At 41.5% G+C, this 23,819-nt stretch overlaps 1 pseudogene; it reads left to right on the top strand.

Annotated features, from left to right (window-relative positions):
- The first annotated feature begins 7,962 nt into the window (after positions 1 to 7,962).
- LOC111978830 (U7 small nuclear RNA) lies at positions 7,963 to 8,028 on the top strand (annotated as a pseudogene).
- The last annotated feature ends 15,791 nt before the right edge of the window (positions 8,029 to 23,819 follow it).

Raw genomic sequence — 23,819 nt, 5'->3', positions numbered from 1 at the left:
TTTAATTAGCTTCATGATATGCCACACCTGTCAGGTGGATGGATTATCTTGTCAAAGAAGAAATGCTCACTTACAGGGATGTAAACACATTTCTGCACAACATTTGAGTGAAATATGCCTTTTGTGCATATGGAACATTTCTGGGATCTTTTATTTCAGCTCATGAAACATGGGACCAACACTTTACATGTTGCGTTTATCATTTTCTTCCACTGTAATACATTGTATGCCATTTAGCAGACGCTTTTATCCAAAGCGACATCAGTCATGCTTGCATACTCTTTACATACGGGTTGGCTCACAGAGATACCAACTGACACTGACATTGTCCATAGTGTACCAGCAATACCAAGGTGCCATAACATTACTTCAAAAAGTATAAATAGATCTAAATAGATATAACTTGGTGTAGCTGACATTCAGTTGTGAAAGCTATCAAACGGGGGAGGTAAAGGACTGCTATATGGTTGCTGTATTGTAGTCAATCACAAGGGATGATGACTGGGGCTCATACAGGTAACTGCCAAAATAAAGGAAACACCAATAGAAAGTGTCTTAATAGGGCATTGGGCCACCACGAGCCAGAACAGATTCTACAAGTTTCTGGAACTCTATCGGAGGGATGCGACACCATTCTTCCATGAGAAATTCAATCATTTGGTGTTTTGTTGACGGTGGTGAAAAACGCTGTCTCAGGCACCGCTCTAGACTCTCCCATAAGTGTTCAATTGGGTGACTGTGACGTCCATTGCATATSTTTTGCATCGTTTTCATGCTCATCAAACTACTCAGTGACCACTCGTGCCTTGTGGATGGGGGCATTGTCATCCTATGGGCGGCATAGTCATGGTAGCCAAAATAATGGCCTGCTCAACATTTTTATACATTACCCTAAGCATGATTGGATGTTAATTGCTCAATTAACTCAGGGACCACACTTGTGTGGAAGCACCTGCTTTCAATATTCTTTGTATCCCTCATTTAAGTTTCCATTATTTTGGCAGTTACCTGTATTTAAGAGGCTATTAAGTTAATATTGATTATTTGGCAGATGAAATCCCATGCTACTTTTTAGGGCACAGCTCTAGGCAGACAAGAGAGCATCTAATCATATACACTTTTTTACAAAATACTGTGTCTAGTCACATATTTCTTTGAAATAGGATACCTAAACGTTTCTGATGCAATCTATCACAGGCTCTTTCTTCCTCTGTCRGTCTTCCAACTACTCATTTTCTTTATCTCTCACCCAAAATTCTTATTTTCCCTTCTCTGCCACTGATCCCTAATTATACCCAAATGTTCCAGTCCACCCCTGAGTAATTTCTCTTTCCCCCAACTGCTCCAGAAACGAAGGCTTTCGTCGAACTTCGTGTCTGTTGATTCCACTACCACTGGAATGGTAATTTAAGTTCCTCTTTGGTAGTATTAGGGATCTATTAGGGTGAGGTTCATAATTTCTCTTCAGATCATTTTGGCATAAATAGTTCCAACTGAGATACTTATAGAATCCTGTTTTGGGACACAGGAGAATGGAGTAGGCATTAAACTGACAATATCTTGATACAGTGGACGATCAGACCGACACATTGATGAGTCTAGGCCTGAGAGGACTCCTATTGGAGACCACAGAGTATGTTCTGGCCTCGTTTAAAGTCTAAAAACTATCACGCAACTCTCTCAACTAAGTGTGAATTCTGCAATGTGACACAGCTCAAGGCCTCATTATTCCCCCCTACCCACCCGCTCTCGTCTACTCTCCCTCTCTTTCCTTTGTTCTCTTCTCTTTCTCTTTCCCTGCGTTCCCCATCACAGGAGTCCTATTCCCTAATAACAGCCGTCAGTAGTGAACAAGGCTGCACTTCTGCAAGGGGCATGAAATAGTGAAGCCTGTGGTTCATCATAATTGATGGAGGTGGCTGCAATAGGACTGAGGTCTTATATAAATCCCACATCCCGTTGAGTGAGAGACTGAGCGAGGACTTGTGAAACATGAAATGACTGACTAGGTGTTGGGATTTGAGATAAAAATGTTCATATGAGGTGACAGTATAAAACTTTTATTTTAGGGTAGTTTCATACGTATATGATTTACCGTATAGAAATTAAATGGACACATTTCACTTATAGTGTATTAAAGTAGTCAAAAGTCCCATATTCCTTGCACACAATGACTACATCAATCGTGTGACTCTACAAACGTGTTGGATGCATTTACAGCTTGATTTGGTTGTGTTTCAGATGATGTTTTGTCCAATAATAAGTGAATGGTGAATAATGTATTGTGTTGTTTTTGGAGTCACTTTTATTGTAAGAATAGAAGATGTTTGTGAACACCTTTACATGAATGTGGATGTTACCATGATAATCATGAGTGAATCATGAATTGATGACGAGTGAGAAAGTTACAGACGGGACAAAGAATCTTTTTTTTTCCCCACCCCCCCTCCCCCCACCCCCTAATCTCCCCCATTATTGGTCGTGGTGAAGGTTAGCAGGCCTTTTTGTAGCCTCTGTAACATTCTCACTCATCCTTATTCATGAATCATTTGCGATTTGTCTTAACCATTGCATTATCTGGATTTATTTYGAAATGTTCAGAAACATCTTATCTACTCACGTAGAAAGACCATTAGTCCAGTCATCACTCACCGTTCAGTTCCTATTGGAACCCAACACACAACCAAAACAAATTGCAAATGCATTCAGCGAGTTTGTAGAGTCACACGCTTGTCATTGCAGGAATATGGGACCAAATACTACTTTGACTACTTTATTCATACACTATAAGTGCAATTTGTCCAAATACTTATGACATCTACAAATGGGGGGACTAGATCTATAAAGTGCTTTCATTTCTAAATGGTAAATCAAATATGTACCGTATGAAAATACCCTCAAATAAAGTGACATTCTGTACTGTCACCTCACACGTACATACTGTTGGATTCTAGCTTGAAATATACTTATTCATGTTGCCATACTAGAACTTATTGGTTACTTTACATGTATAATGAATGTATATGTTGGGGTCAATGGAGGGTGGATAATAACTATGTGTATGGAAAGTAACTGAGTGAGACAATGGGGGGAGGCAGGGAGTATTTGTTACTGTTAAATCTCATGGATCCTATGGAGGGAGGCAAAGGGCAACAGTCTGGTTTCAGTCACTGATAAAGTAGGAAGGCCGTGGATTAGGGAGGAGCGAGGAATTCAGCCCGAGGTCAGGTCAGATGAAGTGAGAAGGAACAGTCCTATCCCACACACATTTCCACACCCACGAAGGTTCTAGCCTGTGGCAGGGCCATGACTACACCAGTAAGAGGAAACCAATTAAGTTCCTGACTTAGCAACAGAGACATATTGGCTGTCTAGATGGGCAAGGAGTTGACTCCGCCTAATAGGAGGGTATAAATATATATGCTTGTGTAAACATGTCTTTGTCTTTGCACCTGTTTGACCCAGTGGGTGAATAAACATACTTTTTCCTAGTCATCCATTTTAGTTTTTACTCTGTTTGTTTAGAACCTAACAATCCGTAGGGGAGWGTATCTCTCTCGCTCGCTCGCTCTCTCTGATATCGTGATGTCAGCACTACTGACTGAGGAGTGATGTAAAGCCCAACCTGATACAGCCTAATACTTGTTGTGTACTGTGTGATGGCCTCCACTGCAGTAGTCCCAGCACCTGATATCGTCACACCATATGCTCCAGCTCATTAATCAACACCTGTCAACGTAGAAACAATCAATCTGAAATACACTGTTAGCAGCACTGCTACAAAGTTAAGCTACAACCAGCAAACGCTGCGTGTGTGTGTGTGTGTGTGTGTGTGTGTGTGTGTGTGTGTGTGTGTGTGTGTGTGTGTGTGTGTGTGTGTGGGTGTGTGTGTGTGTGTGTGTGTGTGTGTGTGTGTGTGTGTACATGCAGTTGTGAAAGTGTGTGCCTCTGTGTTTTAGCTGACGTGTGGGTCTGGGGGAAAATGATGAAAAATCGAGTGGAGAATGATGGAGTGGAGAATGATGGAGTGGAGCTTTCTTCCATATGGTAGGCAGGAGACAGAAACATTGCTCATGTGGGACAGATGGTGAACAGTGAATAGATCTCCTGGCCACACTGGGCAGTCTCAGTACTAAACCACCAAGAGGGAGGACTAGTGGAGAGTTTAAGGGGGAGAACTGCTACTGTATGTGGTCTTTCAAATGTTTGCTCTGTTTCTCCTCTGAATCATTGATGCATATCTGCCCTTGACAAGCTAACACATGCTGTTTGGGGGGTATCTACTGAGCTGCTCATGTCATGTCCCCCACTCACGTTTGAAGCCATAACTGCTTAGTTGAGTTCATTTGCAGTTATGTATTGGCACAACSAGCTGTCTTCAAAGCAATGCATTTCAATTACATGTATTACTTTTGTGTTGATGCTTTGAATCCCCTCGGTTTCAGAGTTGAATGTAACTGGTTATTGTTCATAAGTTTTCACTGCTGGAGCAATAATGAGAATCTAAGTCCGATATGTTCTTCTGGAATGCTTTGTACTTTATGTTAGGTGATYGGAGAGGCTACATGAATGACTGGATGAATACATTGTAAATACATTGTAAAGCTGGTGCTTTATGTACTCATGGGATGCAGGCTACATTACTGTAAAAGATTCCACTGAGACACTGGGTTTGGGGTGTCACGGCACAATTAGACTGCTACCGATCTCAGTTCCTGACCCTGTTCTTTGAAGGACTGCAGCCAACCAGCCAGTAGAACCCACTTATCTCCGAGGGCCAACTGATACACAACCCCTCTGTCAGATATCCCCACTAGCGATTCATCACTAAGCAAACCCACCAACCAAATGCTGTGTACACTGTGCMTTTCCCATCATACTGAACCCATTCCAACACACACACAAGAAAAAAAAAAACATTTACAAAGCAATAAAGATTAGTATGATAATAATAATACATCTGAATCCAATTGGATCCAGACRCAAATCCCTGGCACTTTGCCACTGTGCTGTGGACATGCACAGCCAGCATTTCAATCGAATATTAGCCCAATGTATAATATTTAATACTCTCAGCAGCCCAGTAATAGAACTGTCATTAAGTGAAAGGCTTGTTTTCTTTCTCAGCCTGTGAATCTAGCTGGAAGTTTATTAACATGTTGAAATGAATTGTGGCCKTGGGTGAGAGGCTGGGCAGGACACTCACTAATAGATGGACCTTTCCAACGTCTGGGGGAAAGGAGAGAAAAACAATGGAGAGAATTTCAATAGCAGCTCACGCCCGAACCGCAAACCCCCGGATCTTATGAACAGCGTCSATGAATAATTCACAGTGAAATATGAGGTCATATTTTATTGAAAAGCTTTAAGATTAGCCAAGACTGGGCTATGTATCATCCACAGTTGCCAGGGTTGAGAGCCATGAAGTGGAGCAGAACTGGCCGCTGGAAACGAAGTGTAATAATGCTTTGATGCATGGCTGTTGCTCTACCAGTTGTTGGTTTTGATACAGTACATACAGTAGAGTTCATAGAAGGATCAGTTCCCACGTTACACAGTTAGAAAGCTTCAGATAAGTAATATGTGTCTGTAGCAGTAAGAAACAGGTGTTTGTCACGATAAGAAGTACGTCTCCYTGGCCTGGGMTGGTCTAGAGGTTCAGTTGCGTTCAGTTGTCAAACGTCGCCGATAGAAACGCCATGAATAGAGCCGACATGATTCCTTGTTCCGCATGTCGGAGAGGCAGGTTTGTTCTACTKTCTGAACGTTCCAAAATGTTGTGTCCTGCTGGATGCGCTCCTGGCGTTAGTGTAAAGAGGCAGGCTTTCTATTGGCGCTTTAGCACACATTTTTAAAAACCACTTGAATGATTGAGATGCTGCCGAAATAGACATAACCAAAATGTTGTTATTTTTCATGAAATGGCCATCAACATACTGCGGGAAATATCTCGAAAGGTCTGGAACTCACCTTTCTGGTAAAAATAGTTATAAATTGCTGGGGTGTACTCACTTTTGAGGACACAAGCTCAAGTACATATGTACAAATATTATGACAATTTCAAAAAGTGGGCAATAAAGCTTGAAATTACAAATGATTTCTAAATATAGTACAAATCGAATTATAACTATAAGATTTCACCTTTCTCATGGCTGTATAGTACATATGATCATACTTAGCGACAGTACAATATTTGGCACCATTTCATATAACTTGCGACAGATACTTTTCTCCTAAACATCCACTGAGCGGCGCAAAGACACCATTCAAATGTCTGCGGACTCGTTACAACTTCAGCTTTAAGCACACGGGGATTTCATCCATCTGTGACCAAGAGAACAATGGTCTTGTTTCAATTCTATGAAATCATTTTGTATTTTTTCATGTTGAGATCTCGAAATCCGGCTGAGAATATCACAGCGAGATGAAASCACWACTGATGGATTCGCTAGACTGTCGCCTTTCATATGCCGTTTCCTTAGGCTGAGCTCCTGCTTYATGCCAGCCAAAAACAGAGCCCTCAAAATGACGGTGATAAGTGTAGCCTGGCAAAAGTAAYCCCAGCACAGGACACAGAAATATCTTTGGGGTTGTTTATTCTGAAAACTGTCCCTGGTTATGGAAACGGAATCCATTGGAAAGTTATTTGAATCAGTTTTAAACAGACTACAATAATAAGGAATGACTTTAATGTCTCATCTAACCTGCTTACTGAATACGCTTGAATTATCAGAAACAAAAGTGCAATGAGTCAAATAAACTCTGCACCTTCTTCTTTATCTGTGAATCCAATCACTAAACAAAGTGTATCTAGCCAAAGTGCATAAAAAATGGTAGAGGCCTATTTTTGTAAAACAAGAAAACAAAACAAACCACAAACTAAGTTAGCCTTGTTAGTAGTTCACAATAACCTTGTCAAAGTTACATTCTTGCATGAAATGAAAGAATACATCTCGTCTTTAAACAAGTAAACGATTACAACACTGTCCATGTGCTCCTACACACGTTGGACAGGTCAACATCACGTTCTCCCCTCTAGCATAAGGAAAACAATATACACCATGAATGTCATGATCACAGCAATGATAATAGTTTCCCTCAAAACTGAAGATCACTATAAATAAACATTCCATTTGAATTGTAATTCTCACTTTAGATATCTTGTTAAACTCCACAACGTGGTCCGAGAGTAACTGGACGTAACTAGCAGTAGTTAGCCACCAACACCCAATTACAAATCTGCAAACATCAACAGTAAACGAATACAGCTAGGTGCTTTTACCACCCGACTACATAAGGATAGAAACACAGAGAGAGAGAGAGAGAATAAATATCCCACATGAAAAAATACTATAGTTACTATAGAATACTATAGCAATGATTATAGAATGCTGTGGTAAACTGTAGTATACTATAGAATATTATACTACACACTGTAGTATCTCTCGATCACGTGTGGACTCCCGAGTGGCGCAGCGGTCTAACACACTGCATCTGAGTGCAAGAGGCGTCACTACAGTCCCTGGTTTATTCCAGGCTGTATCACATCCGGCCTTGATTGGGAGTCCCATAGGGCGGCGCACAATTGGCCCAGCGTCGTCCGGGTTTGGCTGGGGTAGGCTGTCATTGTAAATAAGAATTTGTTCCTTACTGACTTGCTTAGTTAAGTAAAGTTTAAATAAAAAATAAAATAGTACCTACTATAGAATGCTGTAGAATACTATAATAAATACTTAATGATTATCTGCAAAAAAACACTATAGTAAATACTACACTATTTAATTTGCATATATCCTGCCCATTCCCCTCCCCCATATCCCAATTTGTGCCACCCATAAGTTAGAAACTTACATGCCAAGTATATACCATATTATGTTCCATTCYTTTTATAGAAAAGAGCTGAGTGCTGAACTACAGTATCTGTTCAGACTCCAGTCCTACATACGTACCTACATGTAATGGGAAATTTMCTCTTTTAGTATTTCTCTAGTAGGTTTACTCAAGGAGAAATCCTAAAGATAAACCACTATTATATTACAGTCTGCAAAAACACTGCTTCAGGACTTCTGTGGGAGTATAACCTAGGTTAAAGTAATTAAATTCATGGATAAGAAACTTGAGTTCTGTTATTTTTTATATTGATTGATTTTGGCCTTGAAGTGTTTCAGAATGGTTGACACTGGTACTTATTGAACCTCTGTATTGAACTGGCGGTAAACAGCTGCTGTCTAACAGCAGGAATACTGTAGTCCATTTGGAAGATGAGTGTCACGCCCTGACCTTAGAGATCCTTTTTATGTCTCTATTTGGTTTGGTCAGGGTGTGATTTGGGGTGGGTATTCTATGTTCTATTATTTGTATTTCTATGTTTTGGCCGGGTAGGGTTCTCAATCAGGGACAGCTGTCTACCGTTGTCTCTGATTGAGAACCATACTTAGGTAMCCCTTTTTCCCARCTGTCTTTGTGGGAAGTTGACTTTGTTTATGGCACATAGCCTTTAGCMTCACGGTTTGTTTTGTAGTGTTTATTGTTTTGTCGGCGTATTCACTTAAATAAAATAATATGTACGCTGACCACGCTGCACCTTGGTCTACTTCGTGCAACAGCCGTGACAATGAGGTAGAAAAAGTTCAGGGGATTTACACTTACTCTGGACTGCATGAGTTGATATGCATAGTACAGAATCCCATTCTCTCCCACATGAAAACATACTGTAGTATACTATGGTATGAAAGCTACAGTATTAATTTTAGTGTTTTGCAGACAATATTGTAGTATTTACTGTAGTATACTGTATTATTTACAGTTAACTATTGCTGTAGTAAAAMAAAACTGTAGCATATACAATATTAATTAATGTAGTGTATTTGTTTATTGTAATATACTGTAYTATTTACTGTAGTGGTTTTGCAGAGATTACCGTAGTATTTACTTTACTACAGTGTTTTTGATTATATTATCTTTGACATAGAAGTGGAGACTTTCTCCTTGAGGAATCCTACTGGAGAAATACACAAAGAGCAGCTTTTTCATAACCTGTAGGTATGTAGGACTGTGGTCTGCCTTGGGCTTCAGGGCTTCCGTACACTCCTCTTCTAGCAACATGTGTCATGGGATCTTTAGCACATGCATTAATAAATGTGTCTGCCTGAAAACATGAGACTATGCCATCCATTTATCAATTGGACACTTGTACAKGGGACCTTCAGAATCTGTCAGGAGAAAAGCAAGATGGAGAAAGAGTGAGGAAGAGGAGGAGAGCGTGGTTGTAAGAGAGATAAATAGAGACAGAAAAAGASAGAGGGAGCGGGAGGGAATAAGTGAAGAGAGATGTTATAAATCTTATTTAGGCTAGGGTCTATTTCTCTCCATTTCCGCCTGACTGACATGGCCAAAGTAAACTGCCTGTTGCTCAGGCCCTGAAGCCAGGATATGCATATAATTGGTACATTTGGAAAGAAAACACTCTGAAGTTTCTAGAAATGTAAAAATAATGTAGGATACTATAACACAATAGATATGGTAGGAGAAAATCCAATGAAAAACCAACCGGATTCTTTTTTTTGAGAGCCCATGCTCGTCCATTAGAACGTATAGGGAAAAAAATGTATCCACCCTTCCCCAGTATGCAATTCCTATGGCTTCCACTGGATGTCAGTAGTCTTTGTTCAAGGTTTCAGGCTTTTTTCTTCCCAAACGAGGAAGAATTATGAAGAGTGGATTACTCAAATCGATGGCGCCAACTAAATGGACTTTTGCGATTAAAAAGAAGGAATTTATCTAACAAAACGACACTACATGTTGTAGCTGGGACCCTTTGGATGACAAATCAGAGGAAGATTTTCAAAAAGTAAGTGAATATTTAATCGCTATTTGTGAATTTATGAAACCTGTGCTGGTGGAAAATATTTTGATGTGGGGCGCCGTCCTCAAACAATGGCATGTCATGCTTTCGCTGTAAAGCCTATTGTAAATCGGACAGTGCAGTTAGATTAACAGGAATTAAGATTTTAACTGATTTAAGGGTGTTCAATAATTTCGGACCCCACTGTACACCGTGTTCGTGGTGACGCCTTCCTCGACAAGGACAAACATAACACGCAGCACCCCTTCTACAGGCATGTTGGGGGAAGGTTCTTGAAATGTAACATCCAATCAAAATGTAGATTCTGGGTTRGAGTCCAGGCTCTGTTGCAGCCGGCCACGACCGGGAGACACATGGGGCAGCGCACATTTGGCCCAGCATCCTCCGGGTTAGGGGAGGGTTTGGCCGGCAGGGATGTCCTTGTCCCATCACGCACTAGCGACTACTGTGGTGGGRGCAGCGCACGGTGTTTCCTCRGACACATTGGTGCGGCTGGCTTCCGGGTTAAGTGGGCATTGTGTCAAGAAGCAGTGCGGCTTGGTTGTGTTGTGTTTCAGAGGACGCACGGCTCTCGACCTTCGCCTCTCCCGAGTCCGTAAGGGAGTTGCAGCGATGAGACAAGACTGCAACTACCAATTGGGGAGAGAAAGTGGTAAAAGTAACAAAAAAATGAAAAATTAAATAAAACTTCTGGAGAACAATGATACAACTTCCCAAGAACATTAAGGGGACCATGACACAACATCCCAAGAAAGTCCTAAAAACATCCCTGGGACAAACCAGGAACTAGACAAAACCTCCAGGGGACAATGACACAACATCCCAAGAACATCCTGGGGATGTCTCCAGATGTCTTGAGATGTTGCTTCAATATATCCAGATAATTTCCCTCCCTCATGATGCCATCTATTTTGTGAAGTGCACCAGTCCCTCCTGCAGCAAAGCACCCCACAACATGGTGCTGCTACTCCTGTGCTTCACGGTTGGAATGGTGTTCTTCGGCTTGCAAGCCTCTCCCTTTTTCCTCCAAACATAACGATGGTCATTATGACCAAACAGTTCTATTTTTGTTTCATCAAACCAGAGGACATATCTCCAAAAATTACGATCTTTGTCCCCATGTGCAGTTGCAAACATGTGCAGTTGTTGTTGTTCTGGGATTGATTTGKACTTTTCGCACCASAGTACGTTCATCTCTAGGAGACAGAATGCGTCTCCTTCCTGAGCGGTATGACAGCTGCGTGGTCCCATGGTGTTTTTACTTGCGTACTATTGTTTGTACAGATGAACGTGGTACCTTCAGGCATTTGGAAATTGCTCCCAAGGATGAACCAGACTTGTGGAGGTGTAAAAAAAAAATCAGAGGTCTTCACTGATTTCTTTTGATTTTCCCATGATGTCAAGCAAAGAGGCACTGAGTTTGAAGGTTGGCCTTGAAATACATCCACAGGTATACCTCCAAAGTAGATGTCCTAACCAACTTGCCAATACTATTGTTTGTTAACAAGAAATTTGTGGAGTGGTTGAAAAATGTGTTTTAATGACTCCAACCTAAGTGTATGTAAACTTCTGACTTCAACTGTATGTAAGAATGCTGTTAATTTGACTACAGCTCAGCATTCAACACCATAGTACCCTCCAAGCTCATCATTAAGCTGTGGCCCTGGGTCTCAACCCCACCCTGTGCATTAGGTCCTGGGCTTTCTATGGGCCACCCCAGGTGGTGAAGTTAGGAAACAACAATCTCCACTTTGCTGACACTCAACACTGGGGCCCCACATTGACTGCGTGGCAATGCATGCCTCCAGCTCATTCATCAAGTTTGCAGACGACACAACAGTAGTGGGCTGGATTACTGTCAACGACGAGACAGCCTACAGGGAGGAGATGAAGGCACTCGGAGTGTGGTGTCAGGAAAACAACCTCTCACTCAGCGTCAACAAAACAAAGGAGATGATCGTGGATTTCAGGAAACAGCAGAGGGAGCACCCCTCTATCCACATCAAAGGGACAGTAGTGGAGAAGGTGGAGTTCCTCGGCATACACATCACGGACAAACTGAAATGGTCCACCCACACAGACAGTGTGGTGAAGAAGGCGCAACAGCGAGGAGCCTCAGGAGCCTCAACCTCAGGAGGTTGAAGAAATTTGGTTTGTCACCTAAATCCCTGACAACCTTTTACAGATGCACAATCGAGAGCATCCTGTCGGGCTGTATCACGGCCTGGTATGACAACTGCACCGCCCTAAACTGCAAGGTTCTCCAGAGGGTGGTGCGGTCTGCACAATGCATCCCCATGGGCAAACTACCTGCCCTCCATGACACCTACAGCACCCGATGTCACAGGAAGGCCAAAAAGATAATCGAGGACAACAAKCACCCGATCCACTGCCTGTTCACCCCGCTACCATCCAGAAAGCGAGGTCAGTACAAGTGCATCAAAGCTGGGACCGAGAGACTGAAAAACATCTATCTCAAGGCCATCAGACTGCTAAACAGCAACCACTAACTCAGAGAGGCTGCTGCCTACATAGACTCATATCACTGGCCACTTTAATAAATGGATCACTAGTCACTTTAAATTATGCCACTTTAATAATGTTAACTTATCTTACATTACTCATCTCATATGTATCTACTCTACCTTATACCATGTGTTACACCATGCCGATGCCGCTCTTCCATCTATTTATATGTACATATTCTTATTCCTCCCTTTAGATTTGTGTGTATTAGGTAGTTGTGGGGGAATTGTTAAATTACTTGTTAGATTTTACTGCACTGTCGGAACTAGAAGCACAAGCATTTCGCTACGCTCACATTAACATCTGCTAACCATGTGTATTTGACCAATAACATTTGATTTGATTTGGATGTCTCTCCAACCATTTCATTCGCTCTTCCTTCAGTCCATCAACTCTTGGCTGAGCCCTACTTCACAGCCACTGAAAGCACATTCCTGCAATCCTTACATAGTAGCGCAGCAGGAGAGAGTGGTTTCATCACTGTAGCACATTCAGAGATAGATGTATAGCCATTAATCGAAAATAATTAATAGATTTTAAACAAAAAACTGTTTCTGTTTGRCATAGAATGACAACATTAATATGAGATGAAAGGCGAGTTCCTAATGAGTTCAGGAGCTCTGTGAGATGTTCACAGTGATTGGGGCAGATTTTTTGATCAAGAGAGACCTTTAGAAAATATTCAKATTTTCGATAACACCAAACATACAAATATGTGTTTTACAGCTATAAGGAAGGTGAAATCTTATAGCTAGTCAATTTATATTTTCATTATAATATATTTAGAAAACATACAAGTAATTTCAAGCCTCATTCATTCTATAGGAAATACATCATATAAAATMTCATATTTTCATATTTTTTAACATATTTGTACTGTGTACTTGAGTGACTACACATCATCAATTTATACAATTTTTTACCAGAAAGGTGAGATTTTAACCTTTATTGGAGTATGCAGCATTACTAGTTATTGTTTAATAAATTATTACTTTTGGGGATTACATAGATMACATTTTCGATTACATTTAGTTACATTTAACTGGTTTTAAARGAGGATCACAGCTTTCTCATGCTGATATATATTTATTGCTCAATTCTTAAAATTAAGCACATATTTAACATCTTAACCAAGGGAAGCACTTGCTCCATTCGCTATTCGAGTGCAGGCTGTGGATGACATTTTACTTTAATTACACACATACAGTACCAGTCAAAAGTTTGGAAACACCTACTCATTCAACGGTTTTTCATTATTTTTACTATTTTCTACATTGTAGAATAGTAGTGAAGACATCAAACATATGAAATAACACATGTGGAATCATGTTCTAACCAAAAAAGTCTTAAACAAATAAAACTATACTTTATATTTGAGATTCTTCAAAGTAGCCACCCTTTGCTTTGATGACTGCTTTGCACACTCTTGGCATTCTCTCAACCAGCTTCACGAGGTAGTCACCTGGAATGCATGTCAATTAACAGGTGTACCTTGTTAAAAGTTTTGTGGAATTTATTTCCTTCTTGATGTGTTTGAGACAATCACTTGTGTTGTGACAAGGTAGGGGTGGCATACAGAAGATAGCCCTATTTGGTAAAAGACCAAGTCCATATTATGGCAAAAAAAAGCTCAAATAAGCAAAGAAAATGACAGTCCATCATTACTTTAAGACATGAAGGTCAGTCAATTGGAAAAATTCAAGAACATTGAAGGTTTCATCAAGTGCAGTTGCAAAAACCATCAAGCGCTATGATGAAACTGGCTCTCATAAGGACTGCCACCGGAAAGGAAGACCCAGAGTTACCTCTGCTGCAGAGGATAAGTTCCTTAGAGTTACCAGTCTCAGAACTTGCAGCCAAATAAATGCTTCACAGAGTTCAAGTTAACATCTCAACATCAACTGTTCAGAGGAGACCGCGTGAATCAGGCTTCATGTTCGAATTGCTGCAAAGAAACCACTACTAAAGGACACCAATAATAAGAAGAGACTTGCTTGGGCCAACACGAGCAATGGACATTAGACCGGTGGAAATCTGTCTTTGGTCTGAGTCCAAATTTGAGATTTTTGGTTCCAACCGCCGTGTCTTTGTGAGACGCAGAGTAGATGAATGGATGATCTCTGCATGTGTGGTTCCCATCATGAATCATGGAGGAGGAGGTGTGATGTGTGCGGTGTTTGCTGGTGATACTGTCTGTGATTTATTTAGAATTCAAGGCACACTTAACCAACATGGCTACCACAGCATTCTGCAGCAATACGCCATCCATCTGGTTTGCGCTTAGTGGGACTACATTTGTTTTTCAATAGGACAATGACCAACACACCTCCAGGCTGTTTGTAAGGGCTATTTGACCAGAAGGAAGTGATGTTGCGCTGCATCAGATTATCTGCCCTCCACAAGGACCCGACCTCAACCCAATTGAGATGTTTGGGATGAGTTGGACAGAGTGAAGGAAAAGCAGCCAAACAGTGCTCAGCGTATGTGGAACTCCTTGAAGACTGTTGGAAAAGCATTCCAGGTGAAGCTGGTGGTGGAGAATGCCAAGAGTGCAAAGCTGTCAACAAGCAAAGTGTGGCTACTTTGAAGAATTTCAAATATAAAATATATTTGGATTTGCTTAACACCTTTTTGGTTACAACATGATTCCATATGTGTAATTTAATATGTTTGATGTCTTCTATTATTCTACAATGTAGAAAATAGTAAAAAAATAAAGAAAAACATTGAATGAGTAGGTGTGTCCAAACTTTGACTGGTACTGTATATCAAGCTAGCCAAACCAGGTAACTAAAAGCAACTTTCTAACTATGTTATGGTTGCGTTTCTAGTTTTGTCACGTTAAGTTAGCTGGCTAGCTAGTTCAAATAATGCCACATCATAGCTACAACATCTTAACAGTTTTATTCATTATTACAGGAAAATAAACTCACAACAAGATCATTATTTACAAGTTAGTGGCAGCTAAATGACGGAAAATAACTTACGGTTGTGAGTGTGAGGAAATAAAAGCAGGGACATTTCCGGAGAATTGTAGAACTTGGACACTGTATCACTGGCCGAACAATATATCCTAATTTTACTTTGGGTGCAGGTCATGTTGTTCTTTTACATTACTGTCTCTGGTAAACAGACACTATATCAGGCTGCCCAACACTCTTCTTGGAGATCTACTGTCCTGTGGGTTTTCAGTCCAATCTTAATTTAACACACCTATATCAAATAAAAATAAAGTTTATTTGTCACATGCACTGGATACAGAAGGTGTAAACAGTATATTAAAATGGTTACTTGCATAGTGGAGTATTTTGTTTAGACATGTAGCTAGRTAGCTAGCAAAACAATGAACAATAATCCCAACTCATAACGTTAATACCATGCATGAATCTGCAGGTACATAAAGCTAACCAACTAGGTTCAATGTTAGCTAGCTAGCTAACATTAGGCTTTAACTAGCAATGCAAATAGCTTRCTGAGATACGAATAATATTACCACACAGATCAAACARGTAACATTAGCTAGCTAGCTAACAGTACGCTTTAACTTGCAATGAAAAATATAAACATATAATATCTGAAAATGTAGCTAGCTAGACTCTCTARCCGTATACATGGAGGAACACTCATCCTTCTCTGTCATGGATACCATGGTTGCCCTTAGTTTGAACATGTAATCCAGAGACATGCGTTTTATACAACAGCCTTCAGTGAGTTCTCTTTTCGACTCCCTCTGCATATTTGCAATCAAATGCCAGAATTTTCACCATCTCATTAACTATCATACTCTGCTTCCACCAGGCATTCCACTGATTTCAAAACTCGGTCAACTTCTTCCGTGACTACAACACTGTTGATCGTCATTCCAGAAGACTCTACAATGTCTGATTCAATTAAAATGTTTTTACCTAAATCAGAGATTTCCTCATTGTCTGATTCATTTRCAGAGTCAGAGAGAGTCAGCATGGCAGGATCGTTCTCCAGAAAGTGGAGAGCATTAAAAACACTTTTGTAATTCTTCGTGATATCTTTCAAAACAAGTTGGGTTAGAAATGATTACCTGCACATACTGAGCAGCTCATGTTATGACTTAAATGTAAATGTAAATGTTATAAACAGAAGCATACTACATTGCAGACCAATCTGAACTCATCTCTTAGCTTGTCCAGCCCATCCATAATCTCAGCCAATCATGCCTAGCGGGAAGGTTCRMGGCTTTCCGAGGCTAAACCAACTAGACTCGTAATCAGAAATTGTATTATAATTTACAGATGGCATGGAAATGTGTTATTGAGGCACATGAAAGTTCACATGGTCCAGAAAGCATTACTGCAATAAAAAACTTTTTTAAAAATCAAAATCCATGTTTACGTTCAAATGCCTCTCCTGTGAAGTAGTGACGTGCGACATACACCTAGTTTCCTGAAACTAGTCATAAATGTGTGACTTCCACTAAGATTGAAACTGCGATGTTCGGAGCTGTAGTTTACGGCCTCTAGCCCTGCGTGCCTGGTCAGTATTTTGGCCATTATTATCAAATGAAATTTTATTGGTCGCATACACATATTTAGCAGATGTTATTGTGAGTGTKGCYAAATGCTTATGTTCCTAGCTCCAACAGTGCAGTAGTATCTAGCAATTCACAACAATACACACAAATCTAAAAGTAAAAGAATGGAATTAAGGAATATATACATATTAGAATGAYCAATGTTGGAGTCCGTAGTGTACTGTATATGTGTGATGGAATGTATAGACATTATGGACAGTATGTGTATAGAATATTTTGTATATCTAGAATACTTTAGAATAGTATATATACAGTGATAGTTGAATAGGATGGCATTGCCTAAAATACAGTATATACATATGAAATTAGTAAAACAGTATGTAAACATTATTAAAGTGACCAGTGTTCCATTACTAAAGTGACCAGCGATTCCATGTCTATGTACACAGGGCAGCAGTCTCTAAAGTGCAGAGTTGAGTAACCGAGTGGTATCCGGCTAGTGACAGTGATTAAGTTCAAGGCAGGGTACTGGATGGAGGCRGGCTAGTGATGGCTATTTAAGGTTTCATTAGCTGGCTAGACTACCTTACCTAGCATTCTAAAAATGTTTACTGACATGGGCTAATTGAGTGACTGTCAGTTACTAACATAACAAGTGGAAAACTGCTGAGGCACTACCAAATCTCTACTTTTATAACTCAAAGGCTATGTCCCCAGGGCAACCTAGCAGCTGCCGGGCCCTATGCGCAGTGCGTGTTCTGCGTATAGGCTCCAGGCGCATCAATAACGGCTTGACAGAGCATAATCCACTAGAGCTTGGGGCTGGAAAGAATACAATATTTCCACAAGTCAGAGAGGCGTGGAATGAGYAAAGCAGTAGGAGTCAGTTGTAGCGCTGTGTTTAGTTACACCTGCTGCCTGTGTGAAAACACACAACCTCTCTGCAACCACGTGCTTTGCCATTAGTAAGTCCTATGTGCCATAACAATGTAAGCACAACATCGGTGTAGCCTGGTAGTTATCCAGTACGTATCTTTTCATGTGAGTGGATGGGCCAGCCCTGGGCACAATCAAYCATATGTAGATGAGAGAATTAACCCAGCCTACATTAGCTTGCCCAAACCATTAATTAAGGAAAATGGCCTGACAATTATCGTTGAGAGACGAGGGTGGAGGAGTTTAAAACGGAGGGGATGGCTGCCATTTTTCAGGCTCCTAACCAACTGTGCTATTTTGTGTGMTTTTTRGCATTGTTTGTAAGTTATTTCGTGCATAATGCTGCTGCTTCCATCTGCTTCCATCTCGAAATGAGCTTTTGGATAACAGAACAGCAATTACTCACCTCAAACTGGATGAAGATTTTTTCTTTAATTTGTCRGACGCGAAGGATATACTGCTTCACCGAGACCAGGCCCAAATCCCTGTCATTCACCTGGAGAAAAGACGGAAATACAGGGGGCGGAGATCGGGGTGACTTGTGAGAATTCATCAGTGGGTGGGTAACCCGCCTCTACCATCCGTTCTATTGGCCAACGTGCAATCACTGGAGAATAAACTGGATGATCTCCATTCGAGACTAAACCCAACCAACGGAACATTAAAAACTGTAATATCTTGTTTCACCTAGTCGTGGCTGAACAACGACACGGATAATATACAGTTGGCTGTTTTTTTGTGTGCATCGGCAGTACAGAACAGCTACGTCTGGTAAGATGAGGGGTGGTGGTGAGTGTCTGTTTGTCAATAACAGCTGGTGCGCAACGTCTAAGTCTTGAGGTATTGCTTGCCTGAGGTAGAGTATATCATGATAAGCTGTAGACCACACTATCTACCAAGAGAGATTGTCAGTTTTTTGTAGCTGTCTATTTACCACCACAAACCGATGCTGGCATAAAGATCGTACTCAACGAGCTGTATAAGGTCATCAGCAAACAAGAAAATGCTCATCTAGAGGTGGCACTCCTAGTGGCCAGGGACTTTAATGCAGGGAAACTTACATTTGTTTTACCTAATTTCTACCAGCATGTCACATGGAGGAAAAAAATCCTCTAGACAACCTTTACTTCTAATCTGACCGTAATTCTGCTTAGAAGCAAAAACTAAAGCAGGAAGTACCAGTGACTCGCTCAATACAAAAGTGGTCAGATGACGCAGATACTACGCTACAGGACTGTTTTGCTAGCACAGACTGGAGTATGGTCCGGGATTCATCCAATGGCATTGAGGAGTATACCACCTCAGTCACTGGCTTCATCAATAAATTAATCTACGACGTCGTCCCCACAGTGACCATACGTATATATCCCAACCAGAAGCCATGGATTACAGGAAACATCCGTCCAGCGCTAAAGTCTGGAACTGCCYCTTTCAAGGAGTMGGACACTAATCCCGCAATGCCCTCAGACTAACCATCAAACAGGCAAAGTGTCAATACAGGACTAASATTGAATCCTACTACACCAGCTCTGACGCTCGTCGGATGTGGCAGGGCATGCAAACTATTACGGACTACAAAGGGAAACCCAGCTYTGAGTTGCCCAGCTKCACAAGCCTACCAGARGAGCTAAATACCTTTTATGTTCGCTTCAAGGCATGCTACACAGAAGCATACATGAGAGCACCAGTTGTGCCGGACGACTGTGTGATCACGCTTTCCATAGCCGATGTGAGCAAGACCTTTAAACAGGTCAACATTCACAATGCCGCAGGGCCAGAGGGCCAGAGGGATTACCAGGACGTGTACTCAGAGCATTCTCAGACCAACTGGCAAGTGTCTTCACTGACCTTTTCAACCTCAACCTCTCTCTGTAATACCTACATGTTTCAAGCAGACCACCCCAGTCCCTGTACCCAAGAAAGCGAAGGTAACCTGCCTAAATGACTATGGCCCCGTAGCACTCACGTCGGTAGCCATGAAGTGCTTTGAAAGGCTGATCATGGCTCACATCAAAACCATCATCCCAGAAACTGTAGACCCACTCCAATTCGCATACCGCTCCAACAGATCCACAGATGACGCAATCTCAATCYCACTCCACACTGCCCTTTCCCACCTGGACAGAAGGAACACCTCTGTGAGAATGCTGTTACTTCAGCGTTCAACACCATAGTGCCCACAAAGCTCCTCACTAAGCTAAGGACCCTGGGACTAAACACCTCCCTCTGCAACTGGATCCTGGACTTCCTGACTGGTCGCCCCCAGGTGGTAAGGGTCGGCAGCAACACATCTGCCATGCTGACCCTCAGGGGTGCGTGCTTAGTCCCCTCCTGTACTCCCTGTTCACCCACGACTGCGTGGCCAAGCACAACACCATCATTAAGTTTGCTGACGACACAACAGTGGTAGGCCTGATCACCAACAACAACGAGACAGCCTATAGTTAGGAGGTCAGAGACCTGGCAGTGTGGTGTCAGGACAACAACCTCTCCCTCAATGTGAGCAAGACAAAGGAGCTGATCATGGACTATAGGAAACGGAAGGACGAACACGCCCTCATTCACATCGACGGGGCTGTAGTGGAGCGGGTCATTAGTTTCAAGTTCCTTGGTCTCCACATCACCAACATGGTCCAAACACACCAAGATAGTTGTGAAGAGGGCACCACAACTCCTTTTCCCCCGCAGGAGACTGTAAAGATTTGACATGGGTCCCGAGATCCTCACAAAGTGCTACAGCTGCACCATCGAGAGCATCCTGACCGGTTGCATCACCGCCTGGTATGGCAAAGTCGCTACAGAAGGTACGGCAAGRGGTACTGGAGCGCCAAGTCTAGGTCCAAAAGGCTCCTTAACAGCTTCTACCCCAAGCCATAAGACTGCTGAACAATTAATCAAGTTGCCACCCGGACTATTTACATTGACACCCCCCCTTTATTTTTACACTGCTGCTTTTCGCTGTTTATTATCTATGCAGAGTCATTTTACCCCTACCTACATGAACAAATTACCTCGACTAACCTGTACCCCCACACATTGACTTTAGTTTATTTAGTAAATATGTTATTTTCTTAGCTCTATTTCTGAAACTGTGTTGTTGGTTAAGTGCTTGTCAGTAAGCATTTCGCGGTAAGGTCTACACGGCGCGWGTGACAATTAAAAAATGTATTTGATTTGATTCTCCCTGCTCCTTTTAGTGTGTCTCCCTCACCCCTCCCAGTACCCCCCTCCCAGTACCCATGGTGTCCCACGGGGGAACGGTGAGCCGCCCACCATTGAGACTTAATGCGGCCCACACATATGGTTGGTTGTGGACGGAGCAGAGAGGTTTAAGACAAAGAGGATAATTAATTAACACTCGATAATGCAACACTGGATACACCTCATCGCTCAAACAAATGAAGGKGAGAGAAATACAGAGATGCAAACAGAAAGAAGGGGGAGGGAGAGGTAGAGCAGGAGAGTAATCTATTGGGAGTTGCGATGCGTGACAGACAATGGACAGCGAGCACCATCAATCATTTACCTGAGCCTCCTTATGTTACACTCACATCTACATCAACCTCACTGAATTCTTATGCTGTTTATGTTTTATGCAAAAACAACTAGCAAGGTAAGACTSAATTGACAGGGTGAGGTTTCCTTTGTGTGTTTGTCCATGTCGCTATGTTATCCACTCAGTTGGAATAATGTGACTACYAACAGGAGGGTATCAAATTGTTTTCGTGACCCGTGATGTGTTTGATTAATTTCTTTGTCACAAACATCAGGTGATCCTCTCAACAGCCAAGGCTTTATGTTCACCATTGATAAGCAATGAATAAACGATATGTGTGTACATGGGAGATGGGGAGAACTGCGTCATTGCTTTCTATGGTTGTCCTTGTTCAAACTCTGCTGCCTCACCCTCTGTGAAAAATGTATTTTTTATATGTTTGTTTGTTTTTTTCCGACAGTAGCATGTATTATAAACTGGGTGGTTTGAGCCCTGAATGCTGATTGGCTGACAGCCATGGTACATCAGACTGTATAGCACGGGTATGACAAAACATGTATTTTTACTGCTCTAATTACATTGATAACCAGTTTATAATAGCAATACGGAACCTCAAGGGCTTGTGGTATATGGTCAATATACCACGGCGTTGCGTCATGCTTAAGAACAGCCCATAGCCATTGTATATTGGTGTAARGGCTGTCGTCCTCCTCTTCTGACGAGGAGAAGCGAGAAGGATCGYAGGACCAATATGCAGCGTGGTAAGTGTCCATAATGTTTYTTCAAAGACATAAACTAAACACTACAAAATACAAAACAATAAACGTGAAACGAACGAAACCGAAACAGTACCGTGTGGCGACAAACACTAACACGGAAACAAACACCCACAAACCAAAAGTGAAACTCAGGCTAKCTAAGTATGATTCTCAATCAGGGACAACGATTGACAGCTGCCTCTGATTGAGAACCATACCAGGCCGAACTCAAAACCCCAACATAGAAAAACACACATAGACTGCCCACCCCAACTCACGCCCTGACCATACTAAATAAAGACAAAACAAAGGAAATAAAGGTCAGAACGTGACAATTGGACATATACCACCCCCCCCGTGCCTTATTGCTTAAATATACAGTGCATTTGGAAAGTATTCAAACCCCATGCATTTTCCCACATTTTGTTACATTACCGTCTTATTTTCCCTCATCAATCTACACACAATACACCATAATGACAAAGCGAAAACTGATTTTAACATTTCCTCAGTCTGTGGGATATAAACTACTGTGGCTAGGTGGATGAAGATAGATTTCTGGACAGCACTTTCCTTCAGTAAGGTTTATTTGCCTTGCTGGCTCACCATAAAAAGGTAATACACTTTATTAAAGGGATGTTGCTGTCTAGAGAGAGCTCTTTCTTTATTTACCTAGCTAGCTACAGTAGTMTATAATCTGAGAACCCCTTCTCTAAACCTCACTGAGCAGCTCAACTGCTGTTTGAAATGTCACAGCTCATCTTTGCTCAAATTCATGGTTTATCCATTGCACATATTTATGTACACATATTTGCTATCCCTCTGTGTAAACTTCACTTTTCCCATGCATAATTTAAACTTAATTGCAGGCATTTACAGCCTCCAACATTAAAACAGAACCCACTAAGGGAATATGACCTTCCTCTCATAAAAGTCTATGGGAACTGTGACCTAGAGTCGATTGACGCACCCGTGCATCACATGGTGAAGTCATTTTGAATATTGAATAGCTCCCGTGTGTTTATGCTATAATTACAGTTTCTTCTAGTGGCTGCAGCTCATGCTGCGTTCAAAACAACTGGGAACACCAACTTCCAACTACAGTGCATTCAAAACAACTGGGAACTCAAGAAAAAACTTTCTCAGACTGGGATAAAATCTTTTTTTTACTGGTCTTCCAACTCGGAAATCCATGTCGGAAACTCGGGCATCTTTCTAGAGCTCCGACTTTCCGACCTGAAGATCACTGACGTGATTTGACCTAATAGTTCCCATTTGTCTMGAAAATCCTGTCTTTCTGCCAAAATAAAGTTTGTGCCTATTCCATAACATGGGGCTTGTAAAAGCTGTCTTTTTCTACCCAAGATCATCCGGACAAGAAAATCTTGACAAAATTGTCTGGAAAACCCAAACCATGTGAGCTACAAACTAAGAAGCCACCATCGAAAGATGAGACTCTCACGAAAACGACAGTGTTGGTTGTTTGGCTCTTGGACATCTACAAGCTTTACGGCAGTCGTCTGAACTCTCGCATCGATGACGTCCTCCTTTCGAAGAGGTCTTCTCACAAAACCGACTGTCCAGACCGAACCGTCGGAGCTATAAACTAATATGTCACCAATATCGAAAGGGGATACTCTCATGAACATGAAAGTGTTCTGCTCTAAACACACAAGTTTCATACAAGATTCTGAAGGTATCCTAGTACCGGGCTGTAAAAATGGCAAAAAG

The sequence above is a fragment of the Salvelinus sp. IW2-2015 genome, linkage group LG18 (assembly GCF_002910315.2).
Source record: "Salvelinus sp. IW2-2015 linkage group LG18, ASM291031v2, whole genome shotgun sequence".
NCBI classification, from domain to species: Eukaryota; Metazoa; Chordata; class Actinopteri; order Salmoniformes; family Salmonidae; genus Salvelinus; species Salvelinus sp. IW2-2015.
Note: the sequence above shows the minus strand (reverse complement) of the source record. Positions and strands in the feature narration are given on the sequence as shown.